The 19,286-nt window shown below is 38.1% G+C and overlaps 1 long non-coding RNA gene across 2 annotated transcripts in view; it reads left to right on the top strand.

The window, feature by feature from the left end:
- The first annotated feature begins 3,572 nt into the window (after nucleotides 1-3,572).
- Nucleotides 3,573-19,286, top strand: part of LOC116444812 — a 27,682-nt gene continuing 11,968 nt past the window's right edge. The window contains exons 1-4 of one of the 2 annotated variants that reach the window (XR_004240533.1): nucleotides 3,573-8,730; nucleotides 9,427-9,501; nucleotides 11,821-11,947; nucleotides 17,249-17,373. This is a non-coding gene — a long non-coding RNA (uncharacterized LOC116444812). Of the gene's footprint in view, nucleotides 8,731-9,426; nucleotides 9,502-11,820; nucleotides 11,948-17,248; nucleotides 17,374-19,286 lie in introns of those variants that run through there. The other variant, XR_004240534.1, reaches the window with a different exon arrangement.

Raw genomic sequence — 19,286 nt, 5'->3', positions numbered from 1 at the left:
AAAAGATAAAAGAGACCTTCTCTCCCACACACTTTTATCCAGCCTTGTAAAATGACCATGAACTGAAATCCACCTCTTTGCTGTGATGCACCAAAGAGTTAGTAGTGTTAGTCATGTACTTCTCTTACGAAGACAGCTTGAACTGGGGTTTGTTCAGCCTGGAGAAAAGCTGGCTCTGGGAGGACTTTATAGTACCTTCCAGTACCTAAAGGGGTACAAGAGGGCTGGAGAGGAACTTTTTACAAAGACATTGAGTGATAGGACAAGTAGAGCAAGAGGGAATGGCTGGAGAAAGCAATGTAACAGTTGTCATTCCTTTGGAAGCCATTCTCCAAATCAATAATAGCCTTCCTGTGCAACACTTTTAGTCCATCTTCTCACTTAAACAACACTGACTACATTTTTAGGATGTGCAGAAATAAGTAATTGCTTCAGAAAATAAATTTTTTGCTTTTGTAACACAGCCCTGTCAACACAATATATGATTTACTTTATTGTTTGAGGGGAGAGGAAGCTATTGGTAAAATGTTTAAAAACAGTAGTTTGAATAACTCAAGTGGTCTAAAGACACCTATTAGAGTGTACAGAAGACAAATTAAAACAGCACTTCAGATTTTGTTAAGATGGTCACTGAGGAGTTTAAAATACAACAGAATAGAGAAGGAGGAGGAACATTTGTGTTTGGAGGATCAAACAACACTCAAGTCTGCTATGTGTGGATATGAAAAATCAGAACAGCATTTGGTAGGGTGGCCTCATTCAGCTTTCACTTTTCTGGTGTAGTAACTTATTCTGAAGGTACTTTTAAATGGTTTTACATCTTTAATTTTCACAAACTTACGAAGGATTTCTAAAGAAATTACAATCTAAAAAATATAAAAAATGGAACAAAGTCTGTGACATGAAACTGCTATTGTAACATGAAAAATGTACAGCATCAGTTTCAAGAATATTAGATCTTTAGATTTGCAAATTGTCAAATGAAACTGAAAATTTTATCTCACAAAAACTTATGCCCACATGTATGGGAGAATTTTTTATAACTAAAAATAATTTTTAAATAAAAAATTAAAACAATCAATTAGAAATTTCTAGATTTAGCACAAATAGGAAAAGTAACAATGTTATTTTACAGAAACATTTTTCTGTCTGACAAATAATTTTGTTACTATGCAAGCACTTTACATACTCACAGTTTCTGCAGATGTGCAAACAATAGCCCAAGATGAAAGGCAACATCATACAGAATTTTTAGCCATCCTGGATATCAATGGAAATGTTCCAAATATTTTGACCACAGATCCTGTATTACAGCAGTGTCACTAGATTTAAAATTCCTCCCTACATGTACATGCTTACATAATAACATACACACAGTTATCAGAATTATCACACAGAGAGTTATGAGGGGGACACTGACTTACCTACAAACTGGAGTACTGAAGACTGGTTTTGGATCTAGTTTGTTGTCAGGTCTTTCTCTGTTAGCTGTTTGAAAGTGTTTTTCCCATATTTGTTTTGTTTTTATAAGTACATCACTAGGAAGAGCTTTAAAAAGTGCTTTTAAAGTATCAGAAAGTAAAATTACTCTCTTGACAGTATTGGCTCCCAGAACAGCATGATTTATTGTTATATTTTACCATCAGTTTGGTAGGCACTAAGATTACTGCCTTTTCTCCTTTCAGAAATACGCAGTAGAAGAATTAAGGCTTTTTAAATGCAGAAAAAAAATTAAAATAAAGTGACAAAAACATAAAGGGAAAATGTAGCTGTTAGTAGTCTTAACAGCAGCAAAAGGAGAAAAAAAGGCTGTCAGCATTTCTTGATGTCATATATTTCTAAGAACCCACTGGGCTAGAGGAAAGGCCATATCCACATTCATATCCACTGAGTGCCACCCTGCTGCTTCTTTACACCTTTGCCAAATAACCCTTCTCTGACCACAGCAAACAGTTTAAGCCCAGATAAATCAGTATTATATATGTTAACTGCAAATTTTCACATGTGCTCAGATTTTCTCCTGTATTATGCATGCAGAGACAAGCTGGACTTCAACCCAGAGACAGATTTGCACTTGATTTTGGAGTGCCAGCCAGAGAGAATAGAAGTGCTTGGTTTACACCTTTTGCACTGAGCAAGTAACTCAAACTGCAGTCCAATGTTACTTGCCATTGCACATGACTTAAAGCATTACTTGCTTACAGTGTTTTCTACTGTGGCAGAAAAGCTACTTTTCCAGGATTCCTTGAGTTGCTAAACACTGGAAATCCCAGGAAAGCTGATGAATGGTTTCTTACTGGAAAAACAGGAAATGATAAAATGCTTCCCAAAATGAAGGTCTTCCATTCCATGAAACATGCTACAAACTTCATTAACAAATAAACCCAAGGAAAATAATGTTTCTCCATCTCAGTTTCTCTCTCTGCCTTTCTCTTTTTTCACATACACTTTTTTTTATCTCATCACATACATACATGCTTAAATCTGATTTTAAGACAGTTTGTTCTAGTGATAATGTAAGCAGCACCATGCATCCATGGCAAGACAGACTATTTTCCCCTCTGAAGTGCAACTCCAGCTGAAATATTTGCACTGGCTGGTTCACAAAAAATTCTGACTTCCTTTTGTACGCAAAACTACTTAGTTTGATATAATACTTTTTTAACAGGAAAGATATTCTGAGTGTTTACTAAATGTTCACACACTAAATTCAGTGTAAATTTACCATTTCTGCATGAGTTCACAAAATATATTTATTCCTAGAACCAACCAAAGATGTAGTTGAACTGTTTCACTGTGTTTCACCTCAGGTCTGCAAACTCAAAAAACCAAAAAAAAACCAAAAAAACAAAAACAAAGATAAATTAAAAAAAAAAATAAAACAAAACTCATGTAAAAAAATCACAAAAAACATAGATCAAAAAAAAAAGAAAAAGAAAAACCCAAACTCAAAACCTATGATTATTATATAATGAAAAAGACAAAAAACCCCATCAAAAACTTACTGTTCATCTTACTGTACACTTGACAACCAAATTAATCTATTCAGATTCCATTTCAGAAAGTTTTTCATTAACCATAGAAGCAGCATTTCCAGAGTACTATTTTACACACTGCTATCATCTTGCTTCCAGTATTATAATTCATAAAACAAAAGAAAAAGCTGAAGAGAATATTAATGCCTTTTTTCTTTACATTACTGCTGACATTGTGTATTAATAGGAAGCAAATTACAAAGAAAGAAAAAATAATAATTTTTGAAATGGAAATTATTCAAAGTATTCAAATCATTTGTGTTTGGAGCCCTAAAAATAACTTACAGTGGAGCAAAAGGGCAGTTCAGTTGACTGATAAATATTTGGGGACAAAATCTATTTTTCAAAGCAGGTTACAAATATGAGGAATAATTAGGCAGTAGAGATCCTGTGGCTGAGCAAGGAAATCATAAGTCTAGAAAGCTTGAAATCAACATTATTTCAATTCCCCTTACAATAGGACTGTATGACTTATAAGTTTCCAGAAGTAAGATTAATAATCTCTTAGCTGTCAGGCTATAAATAACATGAAGGCATGGAGCTAAGGAAGAAGTAGCAGGCATGAAGGAGAGTGCAGAGGGGGTGCCAGACATGGAGAGGATGGATGGATGGATGGATGGATGGATAGGTGGGTGGGTGGATTGCTAACTGGGGCTTCTCTCCTTCAGTCTAAACCTGCCTCCCTTCTAGGACCACTCACGCCTGAGGAAATGTTCTAGTGCTTGTGTACCTTACCTGGAGGAAGTTCTCCCATCTAAGGAATCTTAGCTCTTTCCATAAAAAGCAAAGGAAAAACAAACCCAGCCTCACAGATTTCTTACACAAGACACTGAATAAGAGAATGGATCAATGCTCAGGGCTGAGCAGTCACCTGTGCCTGCACAGAAGAACCCTGCCCTTATGTTTGCAATTACTTCGGTAGGAGAACATGATGTAACTAAATTTTAAAGTGCAAACCGTTGTTTTAGACTGTGTGAAAATGAGTTTTGGAGCAGAAAGAGTTTATGTTCTGAATATGAGATGTCAAATTGCATAACCTGAAACTTACTGTTAATTAAAATGGGTTCTGCTGTAGTTGCTATAACTACCTGGGTCATAACAAATAGCTTGTTATGCGATTTCCAATACATATCTGTTTACCAAGTTAAGAACTTAATGCAGTTTTATAACAGGTTCACTGATTCTGCACAAAAGCCTTGATTTACAGCAGTAGTGACATGAGGTAAGAGTTATAAACTTCTCCACAGTGTGGAGACTTATATAGGCAAAAGAAGCCTTAAGCTGCTTATATGATACCAGTTACAAAGACCATAACAAAAGGCTTCGTCGGTAAGATTATCTATATCATGCAGATAAACAACACAGCTGCCCCTTCTGCACACTAGCTTATTTTAAGGGCAGAGTTTAAGGAAAACGGAATCTTTAGATAGGATGCCCATTTTTAAATATGTTTTAAAACCCCTACCCAAAATGTCAACCAATCGGATCTGAGGAGCTACTTGTCCTCAGCAAATACTCAAGACTGCTCACTCTAAAAAGAGGTGTTCAGAAAAAGGGACATTAACTGAATGCCTTTTACATCAAGCTAAGAAGCTTGCTTTGTCTCGGTTTCCTTACTCAATTCATCCAGTTCAATTCCGTTTACCACTATGTGCTGTGTTTGTACTAAGGAAAATCTTTGTCAGGTACAATAAAATAAGTTGGACTACAAATATATAATTAATTGGAGTCTTAAAAGGAATGAGGAGACCTGTTTAGCAAAATGAAAAGGTTATAAATTATTTGAAACTGGGGAGGCAAAACCAAGATGAGCCAACAGAGATTTGTAAAGAACAAATCATGTTAAAATTGGCTCATTTCCTTCAGCAACACGGTATCCAGCTATGTGGTTAGGGAGAAGAAATAAGCATCATGTACCTTTCCTTTAAAACATGACATTATTTCACATTACAATCTTATAAGCTAGGGAAACATGGTCTAGATTGAATTGCTATAAACTGGGTGCAAGAGTGGTTCGATAGTACCTCCCAGAAGACTTGCCAAATGTTCTCTGTCAAAATGGAAGCAAATATTAAAAGCCTCCCCACGGGGCTTCAGCTTTCATACAGATCTGTTCAATCTTTAATTAATGAAAGAAGAGAGGGCAGGCTTCTGTGTAGAATTAGAGAAAACATGAAGTCAGGAAGGACTGAAAATTGGGACTAGCAATCAAAGAGAACTCAAAAAAGTAGAGAAATGTTCCAGAAGCAGTTCGGGAGGGAAAATTACAAGTCGCTATACTTAGGAACAACCAGCTGCAGATGTACCAAGCAGGGAGCAACCAAGTAGACAGCACTCGTCCAGGAAAGGGCCCGAAGGTAATGTGGTTTTACATGCTCAAGCAAAATCGACAGTGTCATGTTTTCATGAGACAGGCAGATGTCACCATGGTATGCATAAACAGAAATTCATCCTGAAAAATAGATGAAGCAATCCTCCTGCTCTGCTGAGTGCTTGCAAGACCTCAGCAGGATACTGAGCCTGCCTCCGGCGCTTGGTTTTGGTAAAAGGACAGACCAGCAGAGCTAACCCCAAAGGAAGGAAGGGGTGTGACGGGTGTGAAGAGGGAGACCTGCAGAGCACTTCTGGAACAACCAGGGTCTCTTCCTCTAGAGAAAGGGGGGTAGAAAGGAATACCAGGGGAAATAGTGCTATCTTCGCCCTCAGGTGGATAAAGTGCTTTACTGAAAGGAAAGGGAAAAATTTCTTCTCCATGCCTGTGCCAGTTAAGGAAAAAATTACAGGGTTGCCTCACTTGCCCATCTGCAGTCACTTTTTAAATAGTTAGGATAGTGAGCAATCAGTTTGGTCAAACTTCTGTCAAAAAATGACACTAATATAGTACTTCACCACTTTGATGAAAGACTGATTTCTGAAGGTCCCTCTCAGCCAGATGTTTTTAATACAGTATATAGACACATACTGCCTAAAGTTTGTCTGTAACATATATAATTCATTATTGAAAAATTAATTTTCAAATGATTGGATGACACCACCAATGCTTTGCAGTCAAATAGGACTGACTCATAACCTTTGCTTAAAACACAGACAAAAAGGGATATGAAAAAACTCTGTATTAGGAGTAGGTATTTATGCAAAATTACACTCATTATTCTTTTCATTTATTTACTAATTGTTAAAATAGTCTGGTAAAAAGACACTAAGAGTAGGCATAAGTATTAAGCTGGGTATTTAACCTCAAAGCGATACTGTGTAAACAGATGCATCGTAAATATTTAAAATTCTATGATTAAGCCTCACATTAATCCTTATTAACAGACTTTGAGTGCATAGAACAAGAATATTACCCATACTCCTTCCCTAAGAAATGTCCTGTTAGAAAGAATGTTGATAAGCCCAACCTCAGAAAAAAAAGTGTGTAATCTTTTTCTGCCTGTTTCTGCAGTGTGGGTCACTGGGTTACATGCTCGAAGCTGAACTGGAATTAGTTATTTTATTTATGAATACTGTGTGCATATCATTTCATTGCTATGAAACAGTGAAAGATGCAAAGTATTAAAGAGTTCTGTGTTCCAGATTTACAATAAGTATCTCAGGTGGCTGGAGGGGAGTTCCCATAACAATCACCACAGAGGTTTGCAGATGTGATTTTTCCATGCCTTTTTTAAAATATGCAAATGGAAACACAAATATTTTAAGGTTCTTAAACTTTATTCTGCCTGTGAGAGAATTAACTGTTCACAAAATTCTTACATTTTACAAGATTCATTTTCCAGAAGGAATTCTGAATTATACAGTTTAGTGCATAAAGCTTTTTTTTTTTTTTTTGACAAAGGAAATTATAGTGGTTAGCTGGTTAGTTCTCTTGAGTACATATGCCTCTAATGTTCATACAAGCTTATTTCAGATATTGAGAAACAGCATAGGTCCTCATGCTTATATTATTGCTGAGACATCAAAGCACCTTTTCGTCCCAGGCCTTGGAAAAAAAGTCCAGGTATAGTGGGTTGACCTTGGCTGGGTTACAAGTGCCACCAAGCCTATCATTCCCCTTCCCAGCAGGACAGAGGAGAGAAAATAAGATGGGAAATGACTAGTAAGGTGCGATAAGGCAGTTTACTAAAGGAAGAAAAAGAAAAGCGAATGCTTGTGAACACATAAGCAAAGGGGAAAAAAATTAATCTCCAGGTTGATGCAAGTACAGACCCACCATCAGTGAAAGAAGAGTATAAGCACTGTTACAAGAACTTGACCCCTACGAGTCAATGGGCCCTGGCAATATCCACACGAGGGTGTCGAGAGAGCTGGCGGATGTCATTGAGAGGCTGCTCTACATAATGGTTGAAAAGTCATGGATATCAGGGGATGCCCCAGAAGTCTGGAAGAAGGCTAATGTCACTGCCATCAAGAAGAAGGGCTTAAAGTAGGATCAAGGAAATTACAGAGCAAGGGAATCCTCCAGGGGGCGAACACAAGTCAGATGAAGCACATGATTGGAAAAAGCCAGCTTAGATTCACCCAGGGGCAAACCATCCTTGACGAACCTGATCACCTCTCTGACAAAGTAACCTGCTCAGCTGATGTGGGACTAGTCATGGACATTGTCTACCTGAATTTCTCCAAGACTTTCTCTATAGTGTTCTACAGCCCCCTCCTAGAGCAAATGATGTGTTATGGTCTAGACGAGTGGTCCATGCACTGGGTGGGAAACTCCTGGCAAGCAGCACCCACTGGGTTGTGGTAAATGGCTCCTTTCCAAACTGGCAACCTGTTACAAGTGGTCTATACTGGGTCCAACGCTGTTTGATATCTCCATAAGCAACCTGGAAGATGGGATAAGCTCACAAAGTTTGCTGAGGGTACCAAACCGAGTGAGAGTGTAGAGCTTCTTCTTTGGAAGGAAGAGCTACACCGCAGGAAGTCCGATAGACTGGGTTAAGGACCTTATGAAGTTCAACAAGGACAAGTGTAGTCTTACAACTGGGAAAATGTAACCCAGGAGAGCAACAGGCTGGGATATACCAAGCTGGGGAACAGCTCTATGGAAAGGTTCTTTGTTAGTCCTGGTGGGAAAACTCGTTGCGAGTGAATGATGTGCTGCAGTGGCAAAAAAAAGGATCCAAGAAGCTGTTGGGTTTTATCAAAAAAACATCACTACCAGAGATAAAGAAGTCGTTGTCCCACTCTACTCAGGGCTTTACAGGCCATAGCTGAAATACTGTGTTTAGCTTTGGTCCACACTGTATGAAAAAAGGCTGATGAAAATCCAGGGAAGGGTGTCAGAAATGAGTATTTTAAGGTCCCTTAAAGACTCACTGACAGAGTTATCAACAAAACCAGATTTTATATGAGAGCAACAGGACCGGGAAGTCTGCCATGTGAAGAAAGGTTGTGAGAGCTGGGTTTTTTCAGCCTTGAGAAAAGAAGGCTTGGGGAAGACCTTATCATCACCTTCCAGTATTTAAAAGCTGTGTACGAAGAAGATGGAGAATACCTCTTTCAAAGAGTTGATTAGCCACTGGAATAATCTCAGGGAAGCGGTGGATTCCCCAGTATTGGATACCTTTAAGATTCATCTGGACAGGGTGCTGGGCCAGCCTATCTAGACCACGTTTTTTCCAAGAAAGTTTGGACCAAGTGATCCTTCTCTTCCAACCTGTTAATCTATGATTCTATGATTTTCCTGCTTCCTCTGGTAAGTGCAAAAAAAAAAAAAAAAAACAACAAAAAAAACCACATAAAAAACCTAAAATAGATTCGTTTAAGGAGTCTCTTCTACAGAGACACAGTAATGGTACTGTATGAGCTGATAATGCACAATTCCTGTTTATAGTGCATATAAACTCCATCTAGAGATTGAATTTTATTTAACCTGATAGATTTCCCATTAATGACAAGCTTTCAAATGTAGCTTTAAGAAATCATATTGCATAGATTTTTCAATACAATCTAACAGCTTTCAAGTGAGCAGGTGATTATGAACCCTCTGTTGTGGTCTGCTTCTGATCTTGGATTAAAAAAATGCCGGGTTATTTAGCTCGATTTTCCCACCTCCTCCCATGTAGCATTCAAAGGTATTTGACAGCACAAGCCTTTTGTGCATCATGCAATATGCACAGTCCTTTTAACTCTCCATTACTGCATGGAACTCTATGAATTGTCTTTTTCTCTCAAGTGCCTGAAGGATGGCCCCTCTGCTTTCCTGCTCATCGCTCCCAGTGACTGATGCCTTTGCCTGGGCAATCCCAGGAGTCATCCATTCAATAATATGTCAAGGGCATCTCAAGTACCAAAAAAAAGGGCAAGTTGAGAGGTCTCTATCAAATAAGAAAGAACACAATTTACTGAGCAGTATTTCAGTGCTGTAAAACTATTGCCATGTTTTTATTAGGAACATTTACCAATGGACAACTCTTTGATCCGCACTGATAAACGTGTCATGGCCGGGAAGCAGAAAACTGTGGAGGTAAATTATATTAACTGTTTGACCCACTAGGTCAATCCACTACCATGCACAAAGAAAGGTGATAATATTTGTGGACAAAGTGAAAAATCCAGTTTGCTGGATATGACAACAGACTATGTCTTTGAGATGCTTTGTTTTCCAATCATGGGCAAAATGACTGCTCAATATTTGTTCAATAAATTTTATTTGAAACAAACTGATCTATGAATCATAAGGGTTTCCAATAGGAAAAGACCTACAATACACTTAAAAATCAGCATGTTTAGAAACCAACAAATTTTGTTGAGTTTTTTAAAATGGTATGACTAGAAATTTATATTTTTTGAGAGTTCAGTGCTTTCTAATTATTAAAATGGGTTTTTTCCCAAATCCACTAAGGCATATTTGCTGTATGGATCCCAGTGACTGCCTGCCAAAAAAGACGGGCTGTCAATTGTATACTTTTTTAACTTTTTCACATTAGTACCTAAAATAGATTTTTATGAACTCTGTATGAAACATGGATGCTTTGTGTTCTCAGTCATGCTGAGTATTTGCACCGTTTCATTGTGCAACTTGGTTGACATCACATAAAATTCTCGATACCTAAATAACTGTTTCATTCAAATCAGAGTGAAGTCACCAGAAGTCTTTCTGCCATCATCAATGAACCCTGGATCTGGCAGGGATGAGCCAGCTGAATGATATTAATTGATGCCAGCAGGAAGAATGAAGGGAAGAACAAACGTTGACTTGTATACTTATATCACTTACGCTAAGAATCAGATTACTGAGGCAACAAGGGAAATTGAGAGAGAAAAAAGTATTAAAAATACTAGAAATCTGGTTATGAAAATAGCATATACTCTGTATGAAGACTCACAGTCTAAATGAGAGAAGGTGACAGCAAGTTATTTGTTATGCTTTATATCCCATAAAAAAACCCCTACTTTATTATCAGGGGTGATTTCACTATGATCTCCTCATGACATCTCATTCTTCCCATAATAAAAAAATAATTAGTGAGCTTCTAAAACAATTGTCAGCAACTGGCATCTACTTTCTGAAGTGAGTGGTCTGGCATGCTGGACTCTACGTCAGATCTCTTTCTCACAGAGAGAGTTGGATATCACAACTTTAAAGACTGCTTTCTCAAGTGGCATCCATGTAGCTCAGCTGTTTTAACATGCACAAACTGTAGGTTTAAGCTGTTAAAGTCTCATAGCTGAAGAAGTAAATCATCATCAGAAGAAGTAATCATTATCAAATAAACCATGAGAAAAACTAGGTAAGAGAAAAACATAGCCATGATATTCATGTGGAATTTTGGTCCCTGTCTTAAAATTCTGCTGAACAAGAGACCAGGCTAACACAAGTAAAACAAAATCCCAGCATTCTTAAATTAAAAAAAAACATGCATTAAATAGGAAAGGGGAAAGCACATAACAACAAACAATATTAGAAACAAGGGATTTAGCAAAATACCAAGGGAAACTAAAGGAAGGAAAGATGATCTCAGCAAAGAAAACATAATCCAAAACAGCTTTTATAGCATAAATTATGGTTAGAAAATATTTTCATGTTTTACTGGTAGGTGGGGCCTCATTTAGGACAGCAAATGAAATAATCAGTCTGACATTAATTGCTAGAGTCAGATCGAGGAAAAAAGAGCTGCATGTACAGAGGACACCAGGCAGGAATACAGAAATGTTTTCCTACTGGGGGAATAACCAGTACTGGCATAATCTGACTCTACTACACTTGATTTCAGAAGTCACTGTAAAATTGAAAAGGTAAAGAGATATGAGAATAACACTAGAAGTCACATTTTGTTTCTAAAAACCACTGGTAGATCATCGAGTCTATTTATTCCATCTTTTCAAACAAGAAGTTAAAAAGTAACTTGAGCTCTAAATAACTTGCCTGTAGAATATTAATTTGATTATAGAGGGATGTACAGTCTCTCAAAGATTCACATAGCAGAAGCCAGTCATGACAAATTCAGACAGGATGGCAATTGCTAATCTAGAAAAAGATAGTATTTTTTTAAAATACAGATTTCTGACTGAGGCTAATTAATAATAAAATCTGCACCTTTTGCAGCATTTCTGAGCTAGAGAAACAAAAATTATGTTTGCAGTCAAAAATTCATTTGTTAACCTGAACTTTTACATGCCTATTCAAAGACTTACTATCCCAGTTACAACAACACTAATGCTGACTGTTCAAACTATATTATACAAAAAGCCTCATTAATAGCACATTTTAAATTTTTATCCATGCACCTTGTGTATCTAAGCTTTCACTGGTGTTGTGCTCCCCCTTCCCCTGCTTGTCCAGATCCTGAAGTCAGAAATGAGAACTCTCACAAGAGGAAAAGGTGGAGAACTTGGGATGGGAGGTTGGCCTTCTACACTGCGAGGAGTATGATGCTGACAGTGGGTTTTCTCCTGCTCCCTGCTCTAAGGTCTGCATGACATTGATTGTGACTGTTTTTAATCCATGCTATACCTTGATGTTCAGTAGCCTACACCTCCAGATTATATCCTCATATATTGTGGCACACACAGTGTGTGCTGCATATTCTAGACATTTTCTCTTCCTTTTGTTTTGCCCTGTAACTGGTTTTATTTGATTCCCAAGGCTACATTTCTTGGAAACCTGGGCAATTTGTTTATTGCATGTTTATAACATCTGCTGTCATCGCCAGGCTGTGCCTTTCAAGGAAGGCCTTTGCTACCATCCTTTGCCTGTTTCTCCTCAACTCCATATTGCTTTTTTGGGGGTCAGAGGTATTTCACTCTAGAGAGAGCAATATATTACTATTACTGGTTATTACTTAGAGAGATGCACAAAATTATTATAACACTGCACCACAGAATTGCACAGAGCTAACCTAAAGAAAAACAAGTTAGTAAATATTCAACTGCTCATCAGACAAAAAGAGCTGAACCACAGTTTTATGCAAGCCAGGAAGGGCAGCCAAAGCAAGCCTGGCAGGGCTCAGCTTGGGTGAGTTGCAGGGCTAATGTAACATCTATATCTTTTGGCTAGCAATGGCAATACCAAATTTACTGCACCACAGAGCTACCAATCAACTGACCTACAATATAGTGAATTCTTCAAAGCTTCATTTAAATCTCAAATTATATATAAGCTGGTTTAAATGGGAACTAATTCAGGAATTCAATGGCCACTGTCATATACGTAGTAAGTTTAGGTGACTGTTATGGTCCCTTTCTGGGTTTACAGTCTCCAACTGGAAATTCACAGTGTCCTGTGTCTTGAAGAGCAAATTAATTCCTCTCCAAGTTTTGTATTTGGGTGTAAAACACAGCCAGTCAAACAAAATATGCTTATTTATTTCTCTTTCAATATTTTGCCTTTGGATTGTATCTAAGCACTACTTGAGATACCAGAAATTAACAGCAGTATAATTCCCTCAAACTTTGCATTCAAAGCTCCAGCTTTGTCCAGGAAAAAAAGATCAAAGGTTTTAAAAATCATAACATAGCTTTGTGAGCAGAAGAGTAACTTTTTTGGATTTTTCCCAGTGGTCAGAGATCTTTAAAGACCTGGAACAAAAGGTGATGTGATATACAGATCATCTGTTCACACCTAGAGTTCAAACCAAGACCAGACAGATGGAAAAAACAGGTTTTGGGTCACTAACTTTCTGCAGAAGGACAACTTTTCTTGCATGTAGGGGTTCTTTTTACTACATTTTATTTCTCTACTTATTCTATGCCTATTCCCCTATATACCAGCTGTGCATTGCAGCCTGCCCTTTAGCTGATAGGTGATACCTTCTGGGGTTTTATAAAAAAGTTCTGGACCAGGTGGCATTGCAGAAGTAATTCCGCACCAGGGACAGATTCCTCTTTCTTGTGTTCTCATTTGTATTTGCTGCTGGATGACCTGCCAACCTCTTCTAAACATAGGCATGGCTCTCAGCTACACTCGGCTTTTTCACTAGCCAGAAAAGTTTGGGTTTCCTTACTAACTGGAGACTCAAGGCTGTGTTTAAAGTTTGCTTTATGCATCAGATGAACTAAGCTGTTCTCTTGTAGCTTAAACTTGGGGAAGAGGCAGTACAATATTTAGTTGGTCTGGAACATTAGGTCAATGCAGGTAAGTGCATTACAAAGCTATTGTATTTACAAGAGCTGCATTAATCAGTAATCACATTACTATGAAATTTATTGAAGTACTGTTAAAGAGGGCTACAACATTGGTAGTGTGACTCTACTTCTGATGTACACTTATTACCAATACACCAATAACTGCCTGTATACCACAAAAGGCTCAAAACTTGTTTCTTAAGCAACAACAAAAGTAAACTAATGAAACGTTACTTTGTTAATGTACACCTGGTGTTATTCATGATATTCCAAATGTATTTTTACCAACATATCTTCTTAATAATACTCCATCAATTATTAGAAACAGTGCTTCATCCCAGGGGGCAGGAGTTTCTTGGATATCTTTATCCGAAACAGTTTTCTGCATGGCAGCAGCTTTCCCACCAGGAGTCCTTTTTAGTATTTCTCTTGTCAGGGATCTTCCTTTCTCTTTGATGAGATCTCCCAGGCATGTCAAAAGCTGTTACTTCAGGGCCCTTCTAGCTACCGAGTTATCAAGCACAGTGCCTTCACACTATGACTGCCAAAGTTATACCAGCTCCTCGGTGTGTCAAACAAGTTTATTATTTTACCTTTCAGTGACTTTTACTTCCACAGATTGCTTGCTAAAAATTTTTCTTTGGTCTATCAACTATTCCTGCTGTTCTATATATTAGCATTAATAAAATCCATTAGTTATTCACAGTGCTTTCCTCATTAATTAAATATTATAGCATTGAAGTTTCTGGTCTAATGTGTGGTTAAGCAATTTCCAGAATTCTATTTAGTTTGCTATAAGATTGAATACACGTAACATAAAAGGAGTTAAATTATTATTATCTAGAAATTTTGAAATTAAATTCAAAAAAGAATTTCATTCACAATGGTTTTTAGCACATTTAACCATTGACATGATGTGGCCTGCATGTTATTTTTCTTTAAAATACTGCAAAAGAATATGACTTCTGCTGTGTTAATGATTTAAGGTGAAATCTTTCTTAGCTTTGCTTGAATCAGATGCACTGAATACTTGTAAATACAAAAGTAAATATCGTGGCAGGCTGACAGCTAAACAAGGCTTAACTCTTCCTGTGCTTTGCCCAGAGCACAAAATATTCAAATAATTGTTGCTAGAGTGAGTGAAGAATTCTTATTCGTCAGTGTTTTATCCCTGTGCACAGACATACACACACGCTGTATGCACTAAAAAAGTAAACCAGCAATGCTGTGAAGACAGCATGAATTGCTGACACTCTGGGATCTGGGAATTCCTGTTCTTCAGGCCTACCTAGCCATGAGATCACACATATGTTTGAAAGATTTTCCAAGTCCAGAATAGGTTTTTAGAAAAAGTTATGGAAGAGAAGGATGGAAATCTTCAGATACTGTATTTGTAATATTCCTCGGTAGTCTCTCTTCTCTGCTCCAAAAATCTTGACCTTTTCAAAAAGACAGTGAGTGCTGGAGTTCTGTGGGGGAGCTGGGCAACAGTTGAGAGCCAGCTGCAAGAGAAGCCTTGGTCATCAATGAAGGTAACATTGCCATCCAAAGCCCTGTGGATTAAAAGAAGGAAAGAACAGGTTTATGTAGAAGTTTTACTGAATTCATTGTAGTAAATACAGAATCACAGAATAATTTAGATTGTAAAATACCTTTAAGTTTGTAGACTCAGACTGTTAACCCAACACTGCCAAGTCCACCAGTAAACCATGTCCCTAAGGTCCACATCTACCCATCCTTCAGGTACTTCCAGGGATGGTGACTCCACAGCTACCCTGGGCAGAATGTTGTAGAGTCTGATAACTCTTTCAGTGAAGAATTTTTTCCTAATATCCAGCCTATGTCTCCCCTGGCACACCTTGAAGCCATTTCCAACCAATTACAGAGAATGGTCCTTTATGTATCACTTAAAATATCTGTTGAGACCATGTCATTCACTCTCTATTTTGCAGAAAAGAAAAATATTGGGTCAAAGACTGGTTTTCGTAAGTTCCTAAAGGTATGCATCCCTAGGAGGCCTTGGGATGCATTTTCACATTTTGAAGATCCCTGCTCGAAATAAGTCATAGAGTGCTCAGATATCTTGTGAATTTCCATTTACCCTCGTCTTCAAATTTTACTTTTCATCACAATGTAAATTAGTACATTAGTAATTTTTAGTAGCATTCCTTCCTAATATCACACATGGCACTCAAGTATGTACTGATCTCAGATGCTGTGTTTCTTAACAGTACCCTTAAAAATCTGTGTAAGTGCTACCTAAAACCTTTGCACGATACGAGCAGAAGATACCATGCTGTTCTGAGTAGATTCCTTTAACTGCTTTTGCAGACTGTAGATGAAACCTGGTTTTCCCTTATCCACTTTAAAATATTTTGTGCTTTACTATTCATCTCTCAAAATGAATATTTCTTTCCATTTAGTCTCACACCAACAAGCTCCACTCAAGTGTTAAGCTAAATGCTGCCAATGCTTTAGTTGGTGAGGATAATCCTAACTCTGGTCTCATAATGTACTCCTGCATGTACTCTGACAGTACCAATCACACATATAAAAAGAAGTTTCACTCTTCTGAGGTCACAAAGCTTGTTGCCAAAGCTTTCAGTACTGATGCTATGAACTTCTTACCTCTAGCTGGTGCCAAAGATGAGACCAGACTTCCTTTTTGTACAGGATACCCTCACAGAAATGCCATGACTCTTTAGTGCCACAGATTACTAACATTTCTGTAGAAGTGATTATGGTTTTGGTTTAGTGGATGCCTAGGTGCAATGCTGATTCCAGTTCCATTTAACAGTGTTTGACAGCAACTAAGCCTGAGGATGAATCAAAGTTGACATATTTAGAACAAAGCAGTGGAGCACTTGAGTAAGCCAATAAATAGTTCCAGCTGGGACTTGTCCTGTCGTTAGTGATGAGGACACTGGGGGCAGTTTCTGTGGCAGTTAACTTTAGCTAAGGATATTTGGCATTTACAAGGAATAGAAAATACTTTTTATCAGGGTTTTTGGGTTTTTTTTTTTGCAACAATTTTATCTCACCCCCCCCAAATATGCGTCAAACAAAACCAACTTGTTTCAATTACTATGCTGAGCCCCAGCATAGATCTGATTGAGAGTCATTAAATGCAAAATAAACTTAATTACAAAGTTTAACTGAAAGAATGTGTAGAACAAGTTTAGGAGACACGGACTGAGAAGAAAAACTATTATGGTAACTCAGCCTACACATTGAGGGCATTTCCCTAGATACTAAAAAAAAAAAGCAATCATCCTATTGAACTCTAAATAGTCTATGAACACTTAACCAGCTGCCAATTGGTAACAGACATTTTAATAATTTTAAGAAATTTCTATGATAAATACAACCTGCAAACACTTAATCAGAGTTCTAGAGTATCCTGTTGTGCTTATATTCTTTCCCCTCAAGAGAACCCGACCACCTTTAAGCCCTGCTCTCTGGCAGAGAGCAACAGAATATGTAGAACTCACATTCTGTTTTGAAAATTGCATGTTAGCACTTCCATATTGTATAAGTAAGTAGTATAAGAAGTATAAATAAGTATGTATAAGAAGTATAAATAAGTATATATAAGAAGTATAATTTAAGGTTTTCTAACTATTTACTTTTTAACTTACATGTTGTAGAGCAGACAGAAGAGGTAGTTTCCACCAGAAGTGCGGATAGCTTGATGCGGGGGTGTCAGAGACTGAAATATTACAGTTTATGACTTAAACATTTTCTTGAAGGACTTTTAAAACTGTATTACAAAAGCTGCAAAGAAGACTACCACACCCTGAATGGGGCCCTGACTGAGGCCTTACACCGCTCGCTGATGAAGATAAGATAAAGTAACAACTCAGGGCTGGGGTCATTCACGGAGAACAAGCTTAACACCTCCAAGGTGGAGACCACAGCCCCAGGGCTATCAGCTGCTAGGCTCGAACAGACCCTCCCACCAAAGGGTGGGGGGAGGAGAGGCTTTGGGTATCTTGGAAAAACCTCTGGTCAAAGGCCCAGTGACTGCCCATCCTCCGCTGTGCAGAGCTCAGGTGAGGGATCCTCACTGGGGGGGGAAGCTTATCCACAGCAGGAGGGGTGACATGGCCCATCACAGGGGCCCCCCTCAAAGGGGTCCCCAGACCCTGCACCAGAGCAGCAGAGATGATGCAACAGACCCTCAGTGTTGCAAGGGACAGTGTCAAGCTAGCCCCTACAAGAGGAGGCACGTGGGCATTCCCACCTGGCCCAAAGCGTATATTAATCCACGGGATTCTGTACTCTTTGGCATGTGGTGGCGTGGTGTGGCATGTGGTACGGTGGTGTGTGGCATGGTGGCATGTGGCAGCGTGGCCACAGCGGTGACGGGGGACCCTCACCACCAGAAGACCAGATGGAGGGGAACAACGAGACGTCGTTGGGACCCTCGGATGGGTGATCTGCTTCCACCTAACCCCTGTCACCTCTCCCCCTCCCTCCACTCCCCACGCACACTTCTTTTTTCCACTTCTTTCTCTCTTTCTTTTTCTTCCCTTCTCTTTGCCTCTTTCACTATTAAATAAAATACATCAATTTTTTTGGCATCAACATCTAACCTCGTTTGGTTCAATCTTGTTTCTGGGAATATTTTGAACCTACTAAGTTCTTTCCAGTTTATGCACTGAGACTTAGCTTGCTTTGCTTTTCTGGGTTTAAACCAGATTGTAACAGGGGGAAAGGTTACTGAAAGTTTTTCATATGCCACGGTTATAACCATGGGCAAGTCATTCTTACCAAATGTAAAGAAAATATTGCTCCTCTGCCTTTGCTCTCTCTTTCGTTTTAGTAGTCTGCTTTTGAAAAGTAGATGTTTTGGGTGTTATGAGTTTCCTGGTTTGATTTTCTCATCTAGATCCCTTGCTGTATAATATGATGCATTCAACACAGCATAACTTCTGAAAACAATGACATTTTGTAGGACATAAAAATAACATTCTCTGTTTTCAACCCCTTCTTGTGCTGATTATGAAATCTGTATTCAGATAGGCAGTGTTTTGCACAAACATTTTCTTTCACCTAATTCATACTAATCTGCATTCTACATGCAGTCTCACTACAATATCACCTAAATTCCCTTTTTTCTCTCTGCCCCTGTGAGAGATTATTATTAATATCACTTTTATTATTATTGTCATTTTTTTGTCCCTTCTTCCCAGATTCCAAATCAGGTACAGAGAGCATGAAAAACACTTCTTTTAGATTTTGGTTTGCAGTGAAGAATAATGCAGCTTACATAAAATCACGTAGTTCATATTCCAACCAGTCTTCAGCATGATTATTCTCAGTGTTCTTTTATTTTCCTTCATTTTCGAATCACAGAATCATTACACTGAGAAAAGACCTCCAAGGTTAAGTCCAACCTTCAACCATATACTGCCATGCCCACTAAAACAGATCAAAAAGTGCCACACCTACTCGTTTTTTGAACACTTTCAGGGATGGTGACTTGACCACTTCCCTAGGGAACCTGTTCCAGGGCTTAATACTTCTCTGAGTCGCACCAGAAATTTATCTTTTTTTCAGCTTTGACTTATAAAATGGCACCAAAACAAATATAAAAGTCAGACAAGAAGTGCTTTTTTCCCCTTACTGGAAATGTCTATCAAGTCTTGAAGCTTGATATCTATCAAGTCATGGAGTGGTTTG

The sequence above is a fragment of the Corvus moneduloides genome, chromosome 5 (assembly GCF_009650955.1).
Source record: "Corvus moneduloides isolate bCorMon1 chromosome 5, bCorMon1.pri, whole genome shotgun sequence".
NCBI lineage: Eukaryota > Metazoa > Chordata > Aves > Passeriformes > Corvidae > Corvus > Corvus moneduloides.
The sequence above is the reverse complement of the archived record's forward strand: the minus strand, read 5'-3'. Positions and strand labels throughout refer to the sequence as shown.